Source organism: Cnephaeus nilssonii (genome assembly GCF_951640355.1).
Source record: "Cnephaeus nilssonii genome assembly, chromosome: 4".
Classification (NCBI taxonomy): Eukaryota; Metazoa; Chordata; class Mammalia; order Chiroptera; family Vespertilionidae; genus Cnephaeus; species Cnephaeus nilssonii.
The window spans coordinates 12,693,873-12,704,264 of NC_137075.1; the positions used below are offsets into that span (position 1 = coordinate 12,693,873).

Sequence of the window (10,392 nt, forward strand, 5' to 3'; positions counted from 1 at the left end):
GTGGCCACAAAGTACAAGCTGCCTCCCAAGATCTTTCAGAAATATAATTTTTTATAAGAAGAATAAAATGTTACTTCTGCTCTGTGTTTATACAATTTCCATTTGCAAGGGAAAGCTTATCCAAAAACAAGCTCATGGTTCAGTTACTTTCCAGGTACTGCCATGTGAAAGGAAAGCCAAAATAAATTTCAAACCCTTTTCTCCAAAGTTCAGGCTTTTGAAATGGCCTGACCTGACCGGCTTCAAAACTGGTGTATCCAAGTTTCAATTCCAAAGAACTGTATTTTTAAAAGCAAAGTTACCTCTAAATTAAAACTGTGACAGAGTATTATCCTAATTAGTATACCCAGTGCAAGTGGCAGACAAACAGGACTGGCTCCAGATCACACCTGCAAATTGTTGAGAAGAACAAATAAGGCAGAAAGGATCTACTTCTTAAGAAGCACTGTCAAGAATGGGAGGAAGCATTATATATTTGAAAGTAGATAAGGGAGCAAATCTTAAAAGTTCTCATCACAAGAAAAAAGTTTTGTAACTGTATGTGATGATGTATGTTAACTAGACTTATTATAGTGATCATTTTGCAATATATACACAAAGATCATCAGATCATTATGCTGTACACCTGAAACTAAAATATGTTATATGTCAATTATACCTCAATAAAAAAAAATAAGAGTGGTAAAAAGGGGGTGTGGGGAGGAAGAGAGAAAGAAAGAGCAGGGTAGCCCTGGATAGAAACAAAGACACAAGACACATTCTGGAAACGCAGGGAAAATGCAGGCACAAAGGGACAGGCCGATCAGCCAGAAGAAAAGCTGACAGAAGTGAACAGAAAAAACAGCAAGTGGGAAAACCTACCCCGTGTCAAAAAAGCAGGCTGGAGGGTGGGGGGAAAGCAATTAAACACCAATGACAGATGGAGATAAGGGCATCCAAGGCAAAGCGTCCATCCGTAAGACACTTGAAACCAAGGACTGCCAGGAGGTGACTGGGCGAGCAGCAACAGACCAGGAGCAGGAAGGGCAGCATGTCAGAGAGAAAACAAAGCGTCTTAGAATGAGGAGGAAGCTGCCAAAGTTAGGGAGCAGGAGTGGGGGACTGTTAGGGTGTGTGTGAGGACCAGGGCAATGGCTGCACAAGTAGTATTAGAAAAGCCCTAAAAACAGGAGGGCCCTCTACTGCACCCCCAAAGCTCATCACCTCTTAGAGGTTTCAAACCTCTACTGAGCACGATGCTGAAGGAACAGTATGGTCACCATTACCAAGGGGTGTTGGCTCCTGTTTCAACTGTCCCCCTTGTGGAAAAGACAAGAGTCAACTCTGACCATCCATCTATAGCTGACATCCATCAAGTATTGTGTAGCATTCCAAACTATTATCCAAGAATAAACACCTTGTTGAAATAAATGTGAGGTCATCTTCTGAAAGGTGCTGGCTGGATAATGGATCCAATAGCCATTGTTGGGCCTCTGTGTGTATCTGTGTGTATGCCTGTGTGATGGGAAGGAGGGGTCCATGCGTTAGAAAGCTGGCAGTGGCACTTGAGAGCCAAGACTTAAAAACATAACATGATCAATGAGTGAACTGGTAAAATGCACAGGAAGTATAACAAGAAACAGTGATCTCAGGGAAAGCGCCCAGTGAGGACCGCTGTAGTCCCCACGCACAGGGAAGCTCAGCAAGGAGGTGACTCAACTTCTCTAGATTTAAGGTGATCCTTCTGAGACTCTGGCAGAGAGAGTGCTGAGTCTTGAGTCAGACTTACATGCTAATCCTAGCCCAGGCAAGGTGCTCGGGTGCCAAGCCTCAGTTTCCTCTTCTGCAAAACAGAGCCCCTAGGACCATCAACCCTGAGAGCCTAACAGAGTTTTTGAGTCTCAAATGAAAATGCCAGTAAAACCAATGAAAGCTGAAACATGGTGAAAATCTAATGTCACTGTGCAAAACAGATGAGGTAGAGGACACATGAATGTGTGAATGGAGCCCAGAAGGGATTAGAGGGTTTAAAACTGTGGGTCTAACTCAGCAACTGTGAGTAGCTGGGGATCTGAAGCAACAGCAGTTTCCAGTTCAAGAGCCTCTAAGAATTAGCTGAGACTCAGAGTCAGAGGAGGGTCTTACACATGTCCAAGTGATTATGACTTGTTGTATAACCTCTTCTAGAACAAAGCGATGGAAGCTGACTGAATTCCCATAAAGCTCTATGATTTATGCTGTATCTTCTAGAGATCATTTATTCACCTTCATTCACACTAATCAGAAGGGCAAAATACATTAGAGAGCTGGGCGGGAGTCGGGGTCTCCATGCAAAACACAAAGCCTTCTCTTTTCAGTACAGGTACTCACAATTTGATAAACCACATAACGCTTCTTCTTTCTTCCTGTACCCAGACTCTCCTCGATTTTTACTGGCATGTCAACTTGTGACTCAGACTTTATTTGAGCTGACAAGACTACACCACCAAAATTATTACCAAAAACAGTGCCTGAAGAGGTAATTGCACACAGAAGTGCTGCCTCCGTGTCAGCCCTCTGGTGGTATTCGTTTAAGTCTGTTGTTTGTCAGCTGTGAGTCCTTCTGGGGCTGGGCCTAAGCCCTCACTTATCTACAGAGTTCTTCAGGCCTGCAGCACTGTAAACACTCAGCAAAAGATTCTCTGAATTAAACCAAGAGCCAAATCACCTTGGATAAGTGAAAACTGCTTAGAAACTCAAGTTTTCTTATGGATAAGACAAGGGGTGTGGACAAAGTACCTTCTAATCTTCAACTCTAACAAACGCAAAATAACCCAATCTTCTGAAAACAAAAAGGCAATGTCTAGACACACATTGTAACTTTTATACATTTCATGCAATAGAAAAATGTATGTAACTAAACCTGATTCGTACGGCCATTTAAAAAAACACACACCTTAATTTTAATATTAGACCCACTCCTTGATTAGTCAATGAAATACAAAAGCAGCCTAGGTTTTAAGTATGGGAAAACTATACGTGTTGGTTATCCTTAAAAAATTTATTCAGAAAAATATATTAATTCTGACATTTGTTTTTAAACCTTCTCCCCTGACAGACTGTATCTAGAATACCATTGACATAACAAAAACAAATAGACTATTTAAAATGGCTACAGTTTAACAAAGGTGTTTGGATTTTTACCTTCTTCAGTTACTGCACAAAAGCAGCAAATGTAAGTACAGTTGCCACAGCAGCTGGCAAGTTCTTCCATATGGGAAGAAGTTTGTGGAACAGCTGGGGAATGCAAGATGCTCTGGAACAGCTTAGCTGCCTGTTCATCTTCCTACAATGGAAGAGACAGCACAGGGCAGGTTTGGTGCATGCCCTGCAGCTGCTTTCTTCCCAGTGGGAGCTCAACAAGTACCTACAAATGAAGTGAGATGCACAAAAGCAGGGACCTTGCTCCTAACCCTTTGCATACTGTCATTTGGTTACTCAGCCAGCTCATTTTCCAGGGTGGCAGAAAGCTATATTTTGTATCCAAGTGTAAAACTGATATAGGCTTTAAATGGCAATCCCTCCCTGTGCTCGAGTGCTATGCACTTCTTGGTGACAACTTTCATGATCCGGTGGTGCTTAAGGACATTATAACATTTGCAGTACTTTAGCCCATGATTGTTTAAAAGATAAATGCAAAAATAAAATCAAGAATTATAAAACAGCAGTGGAAAAGGTCTTTCAAAAACAACCTGACATATCAAAAGAAAACCATTTTCCACCTGTATTTGCTAAATGGAAAAGCATTCCAGTTTTGTAACACATGAAATAGCTATACTGTCTGTTGACTAGTTTCGCTTAACTGAACATAGATGTGTCTTTTTGTCACCTTCCAAAAGTTAGTTTAGCAATTTTCAGATCGCACATAGTTTACCTTATTTGAGCAAATGTTTTTGAAACATTATCTCAAACTCTCCTCCCTTCACTATCAGTTTGGTGGCTCACCTTTAAACCAAGACTGTGCCAGCATAATTTTCACAGAAGCTGATAATTTTCTTTAGTGTTATAAATGGCTAGTAAATGAGCAAAGAGAATACTTGCTTCCTTTTCTCCAGTTTGTTTGATTTGGGTTGTTGTTTTTTTAAGTCCTATCATCTTGGTCATTAGAATACTGGCTTCAAATTTAAAGGAAAGAGAAATGACTGCAGGGGTGGCCACAAAATGACACAGTTGTAAAACTCAGAGGAGAGTTCTTCGGTTCCTTGTAAATTCCTTGGGCAACTAGACAAAGTTTTCCATCAGTGCCAACCGCCCCCATAACCACGACCACTTTCTGATGAGAAAGAATCACTAACTGCACTAATAAAGAAGAAAAGGGAGCTCAAGACAAGTGTCCACCATTTCACTTTTTTGGCTGAGGGAAGGAAGAAAAAGAGTCTGTTCATAAACACTACTAAAGGCCCGGTGCATGAAATTCGTGCACGGGGAGGGGGAGTGTCCCTTAGCCCAGCCTGCACCCTCTCCAATCTGGGACCCTTCGAGGGATGTCCAACTGCCCATTTAATTGGACATCCCTCTCACAATCCAGGACTGCTGGCATGCAACCGCTCGACTGCCTGCCTGTCTGATCGCCCCTAACTGCTTCTGCCTGCCAGCCTGATCCCCCCTAACCACTCCCCTGCCGGCCTGGTCACCTCTAACTGTCCTCTCTGATGGCCTAGTCGCCCCCAACTGTCCTCCCCTGCTGGCCTGGTTGCCCCCAACTGCCCTCTCCTGCTGGCCCGGTCACCCCTAACTTCCCTCCCCTGCAGGTCTGGTCACCCCTAACTGCTCTCCCCTGCAGGCCTGGTCCCCCCCAACTGCCCTCCCCTGCAGGCCTGGTTCCTCCCAACTGCCCTCCTATGCAGGCCTGGTCCCTCCCAACTGCCCTCCCCTGCAGGCCTGGTTCCTCCCAACTGCCCTCCTATGCAGGCCTGCTTCCCCCCAACTGCCCTCCCCTGCCGGCCTGGTCCCCCCCAAATGCCCTCCCCTGCAGGCCTGGTCCCCCCCCCCCCACAACTGTCCTTCCCTGCAGGCCTGATTGCCCCCAACTGCCCTCCCCTGCAGGCTTGGTCCCCCCCAACTGCCACCCCCCACAGGCCATCTTGTGTCCACATGGGGGCAGCCATCTTTGACCACATGGGGGTGGCCATCTTGTGTGTAATTTGCATATTACCTCTTTATTAGATAGGAAGGATGGTTATTAGTGAAAATGTGTTGAGCAGCTACACAGTTTGAAACCAGAAGTTATTATATCACCTCTATCTTAGAAGAGCAAACTGAAGCTCAGAGAGGCTGAGCAATTTTCCCAACATGACAGAGCTACAAAGGGTGCAGGTGGCATTTGTAGCTGGCCGTTGGGACTTCAGAGGATTGCCCTCAGTCACCATGCCTGGCCACCTCCACAACTGATGACACTGCCCTAGGACATTCTGAGTCACAGACTGTCATTCCAGACTTCAAACAACATATCTCCTTAAACATTCCACCTTAAGTAAAGCAAGACAATACCAACGTCCCATACCATATACTTGAGCTTGATAATGGATAAAGGTGTGTGAATAACACCATGTTCTTAGACGCCTAAAAGGATTTTTGAAATTTTAACTCATCAGGCAGTTAAGGTTGGCCGTATTTCCAAGGCAAACGTCACTTCATTTTAAACACATATTGAGAAGATGGCAAAGTCACACAGTTATAACAGGGTGGGAACTACAAGCCCTTGGGGCAGGGAAGGCAACCGAGCTCAGTGCTTGTAGAGTTCCAACCCCAGGCCCACCTGCCTAAGGAGACACCACAGAAAGTAAAGGACAGCTATTTCTGACTCTCTCTGCAGTTGTCAGATAATTCTAAGGGTTTTAATTGTCTTCATATACCCGAAGCATTAAACTAAGATTGTTTTACTTGAGGCACTGGCCCTAACAAAAGCAAGCAATATGTGAAAAGTCTATCTAACCCTAATGCCTAATATCAAACCCAACCTAGGGTGACAGCAGATACCCCAACTCTTCCATCAGCAACCCACAAAAACACTTTTCAGGAACACCCTTTGGCAAAGACTGGGGTGAGCAAACAGGAAGTACTTTTTGGAGGAGGACAGACCCTGGATCCTATAAATATCTTTAAACCTCAGTTTCCTCATTGTAACAGAAAGAACGAACCCCTTTGGCGGAAACTGTAGGAAACTGTAAGGTTTAAGAAAGAAAGGTGAAGAGCCTTCCAAAGTGTACGTGTAAGATCCTCTCCTATTTTAGGCTCTTCAGACAAACCAGTTTCTGCATTTTCCCTACTACAGGAGAAGGGAGTGGCGGCAGATAAAACAAATAAATTCTATCCATTGATACGGAGGGATAAAGTTTCACACCTGAGCAGAGGACCCTGGGTTCCCCTTCGGCAGCACCTCCTCCTCTGCGTCCAGCTCCGTGATGTCTGGAGCAGGGTGGAGAGGAGAGACTGCCCTGCCATTTCAGTGGCAGTACTTGTTGTGCCTGTGCTGGGGGTTGTACAGTTACCAACACTCGTGGAAAACAAGGAGCTCTCCTAATTTCCCCTGCTGCCCTCTCCCTTCCTGGGAACTTCCAATGGCAATACACTGTCAGACTTCACCAGAGCTGTAATGCCTGCGCCAGGGCGCTTAACCCCGCACCTGACCCAGACTGCGGCCTGGACTGGAGCCTGCCGGCCGCTAACGCACAGTACTGCAATTACCGCCTCCAGGAGCTCCGCTCAGGGTGCCTGGGGCTGCAGGCAGTCACCTGGGACTGAACAACTCCCTTCGGGGAGCCCGCACGCGTCCAGAATCTGCAGGGAGGGGTGTGGGCCGCGGGACGGCTGGGCCCGCGCGGCGCTAGAAGTTCAAAATCGCGCGCGACCCCAGGACCTGGAGGAGAGATACAGGGGCCACGGCGGCTTTCGCCATTCGCCCGGAAAGGAAACAGGCGTTGTCGCAGTTCTGAACACACGCACGCCCGGCTGCCCCCTGTCCCGCCCCCGCCCCCTCCCCGCCTAACGGGCTGCGGGGCTAACTTCCCGAAACTCGGCAGAGGGAAACCCCGGCCTGGCTGACTCCTCCGGGCTGCGCGCGCCTGGGCGCGCCGGGACGGAAGTGGAGGGGAGGAGTGGCTGCGCAGCGCCTTTGTTACCCAGCTCGGGGACCCTGCGGGCCGCCGGCAGCACCCGCAGCCGCGTCCCAGGGATTGGCCAGCCCGCCCAGCCCGCCGAGGTAAAACTGGCCCCACACCGGCCCCGGAGAAGGGCGCGCACCGCGTGTCCTAGCGTCGCCAGCCTTAACCCTCTGCTGCATTCCCTGCCCCTTGGCCACCGCGTGGAGGGACGTTCCTCACCTTCCCAAGCTTTCCCCAGCCCTCGGCTGGGCAGAATCGCCGCTTCCCGCCGACAGCTGTCCGCCAGCCCCGACTTCTCCACAGCGCCACGGTGCCGGCCCCGACGTCTCCGCAGCGCCGCCACCACTCCCCGCCTCCTTTCTCAAAGCCAGGAGCGGTCCCGTCTCCGGGGGATTCCCGGCGCTCCTCACCTGGAGGCTCGCGCGAGTCCCCTCCCTCTGCCGGCCCGTGCGACCATTGGGCGCTGGCGCCCTCTGCCGGGTCACCCAGGGGGGGCACCCTGGCGACAGCGAGGAGCCGGGCAAGAGGGGTCGGGAACAAGGAGCCCAACCAAGTGCGAGGAACCCCGCGCCTCCCCCCGCAGGGCACCCTTTCCCCGAACAGGGGTCGGCGCGCGGGGTTCCTCCCGAGCCGCTAAGCCCAGGCCGGAGCCAGACACCGCGCCCCAAGTCATCCAACTAGTGCCCCGCGTCGCCCCGCTCGGCCCCGCCTCCAGGGGTGTCCTGAGGAAATCGCGATGACTCGCGTACGCTCGTCCTGTTTTAAAACACTGTAAAGGCGGTTGCGCTGCGTGCAAAGGAAGTTTGTGGCTGGTATCTCAGTCGCCCTCTCCTGCCCCAATGAGAGGCTCCGAGGGGAGGGCGGCGGCCGGTCACGGGTCCTCACACGGGTCCTGGGACTAGGGAGAGGCTGGTGGCGAGGTCCGAGGTCCCTGGTGCAGCAGGAGGTCGGCCTTAGGGCTGGAGGCCGGGCCGGCCGGGAGGAGTGGGTCCGGGTGACTCGCTCTTTCATCCGAGTCAACACCCCCCGGACCCGCCCCCCAAAGTCCTGAGTAAAACTTTGGAGGGAACCAGGTTGGTGGTTCTGCCTCGGAGCGCTTCCACACCCCCACCCCGCCTCCCCAACGGAGCGCCCCCACTCACCTACGCCGCGCGCCGCGGAAGAGCCCGAGCTGCGCCGGCCTCCCAGCCCACCTGCCGGGCTGGCCGCCGCACCAAGTTCCCCGCGGGGACGGAGGGGGCGGCTCTGCCGCGGGCGGACACTCACGGGGTAACCTCGGCGACCGTGGCGCAGTCACCGCACGACCTGGCTCTCGGCGAGGGGCCCAAGAGAGTCTGCGTGGCCCCAGTCGCCACAACTGCGGGAGCAGAGCAAGTTGCGAGGCTGGCCTGGCGCACCCGGCACCCCCCTCCCGGGCCGCGGGCGCAGGAGTCCGGCGTGGCTGGCAGCGCCGGGTATGAATTGTATCGCCTTGGGTGTCGGCAGCCGGGCGCTCTGAGTGGCTCGGAGAGCGGGCCGGGCGGGCCGGCCCGCACCACCCACCCGTCGGCTCACGCCCGCGCGCACGCGCCCCGGCGCCCCGGCTCCCCGGCTCCCGGTTCTCACCCGCGGCAACCCCGCCGCTGCCTGGAGGCTGCAGGGCGCCGCTCACCTTAGAGACCCCGGGCGGCCGCGCTGTGCCCAGTCGCTCCGCTAGGTACGAAACCTACCGAGGCGTTAGAACTTCGGAGTCCTTCGCGCTCCTGGCCCAGTTGTCAAGGAGACCATCCTTGCGGGGCCACTAACAACCGTGAAAGAAGTCACGTCACCCTCCCAGCTGGTCTTGACAGGGACCATACCCTATCTCTGCGTTTCTCACAAATTAAACTTTAGCTAATCAGAACCGCTTACATTGGTTCAAACAGATTGCTGCCAAACTCCCAGCCATCCCCCCTTTCTGTTTCTTTAATCAAATCCTCAAGGGCCCGGAGAATTTGAGTTTCTAACAGGTTCCCAAGATTTGTGGAGCACTTGGTAATTTGCTAAGCAGTAGACAAATGTAAACATGTTAAATCCACTTGTGCTACTTGTCTGTTTCAGTAGGTAGTGTTCACTTTTAATTTCTCCCCAGCCCTTTCTTCTTTTCCTCAGAATGTTAAACGCTTTCATTTTTCCTCTTGAGGATACACCAAGCTTATGTATATAAGCCCCCATCAGAAAAATGAAAGGTGAGGAGTGTATTAGCTTGTTGGGGACTAGAAATCCAAGATCAAGGTATCAGCAGGGTTGGTTTCTTCTGAGGCCTCTCTCCTTGGCTTGTAAGTGACATCTTCTCCCTGTGTCTTCACATGGTTTTCCCTTTGTGTGCATGTGTCCCAAATCTCCTCTTCATGCTAGATTAGGGCCCACCCATAAGACCTCATTTTAACTTGATCACCTCTTCAAAGACCCTACCTCCAAATACAGTCACAGTCTGAGGTACCGGGAGTTAGGATTTCAATAGATGAATTTGGGGGGGCACACAACTCAGCCCATAACAGTAAGCTTCAGGGTCCCCAAGATCCTAGAACAGAAATTGAACTTCTGCCTTCCCTATTCTCTCCTCCATCCCTATGCCCTCCACTAAAGGCTGAGCTGTGGACTGGCACAAAGACAGTCAAGTGATTCGATCTGGAAGGACTTAAAATTTCGTAAAGAGCCCTGACTGGTATGGCTTAGTTGGTTGAGCATCGTTTCATGTACCTGAGAGGTTGTAGGTTGGACTCTCAGCCATGCCACTGGCTCCATTCTCAGTTCGGGGGGATGGGGGGGAGGATTCTGGGAGGCAGCCAGTCAATGTTTCTCTCTCCCCTTCTCCCTTCCTTTCTCTCTAAAATCAGTAAAAACTTATTTTTTTTTAATCTCATAAAGAAACAGCCCTCACAACTCTAGAAAACATTAGAACAACACTCCAATTTGCGAAAATATTAGGACTGTCAGGAATTTGGGACCCCTACCCAGCAAACATTTCAGAACTGGTTTTTTACTCTTTGTTAATGACCCTTACCTTTGTCCTGCCGTGTTGAAGCTATGCCCTCTGCCTGGCATCTGTGTCATCTCCAGAAGGTTCCTGAAAGGAAGGACTGTGGGGATAAATACATTAGAGACTCTTCATTACTCATGAGAGCTCTGGTGCATTTACAGCTTAGAGAAGGCAGTAAGGAAGTGAGGACAAGGGCTGTTCGCACTGACCCCACACTAACTAGAGCCATCCAAATAACTGACCTTGAGCAAATCAGTAATTGTCCTGAAT

The 10,392-nt window shown here is 50.5% G+C and overlaps 1 protein-coding gene across 4 annotated transcripts in view; it reads right to left on the reverse strand.

The window, feature by feature from the left end:
* Positions 1-8,644, reverse strand: part of SVIL (supervillin) — a 273,866-nt gene extending 265,222 nt beyond the window's left edge. For 3 of the 4 annotated variants that reach the window (XM_079767916.1, XM_079767919.1, XM_079767918.1), the window contains exon 1: positions 7,341-8,143. The gene's annotated coding sequence lies outside the window, so the exon portion shown is untranslated. Of the gene's footprint in view, positions 1-7,340; positions 8,144-8,263 lie in introns of those variants that run through there. The other variant, XM_079767917.1, reaches the window with a different exon arrangement.
* Positions 8,645-10,392: the final 1,748 nt, after the last annotated feature.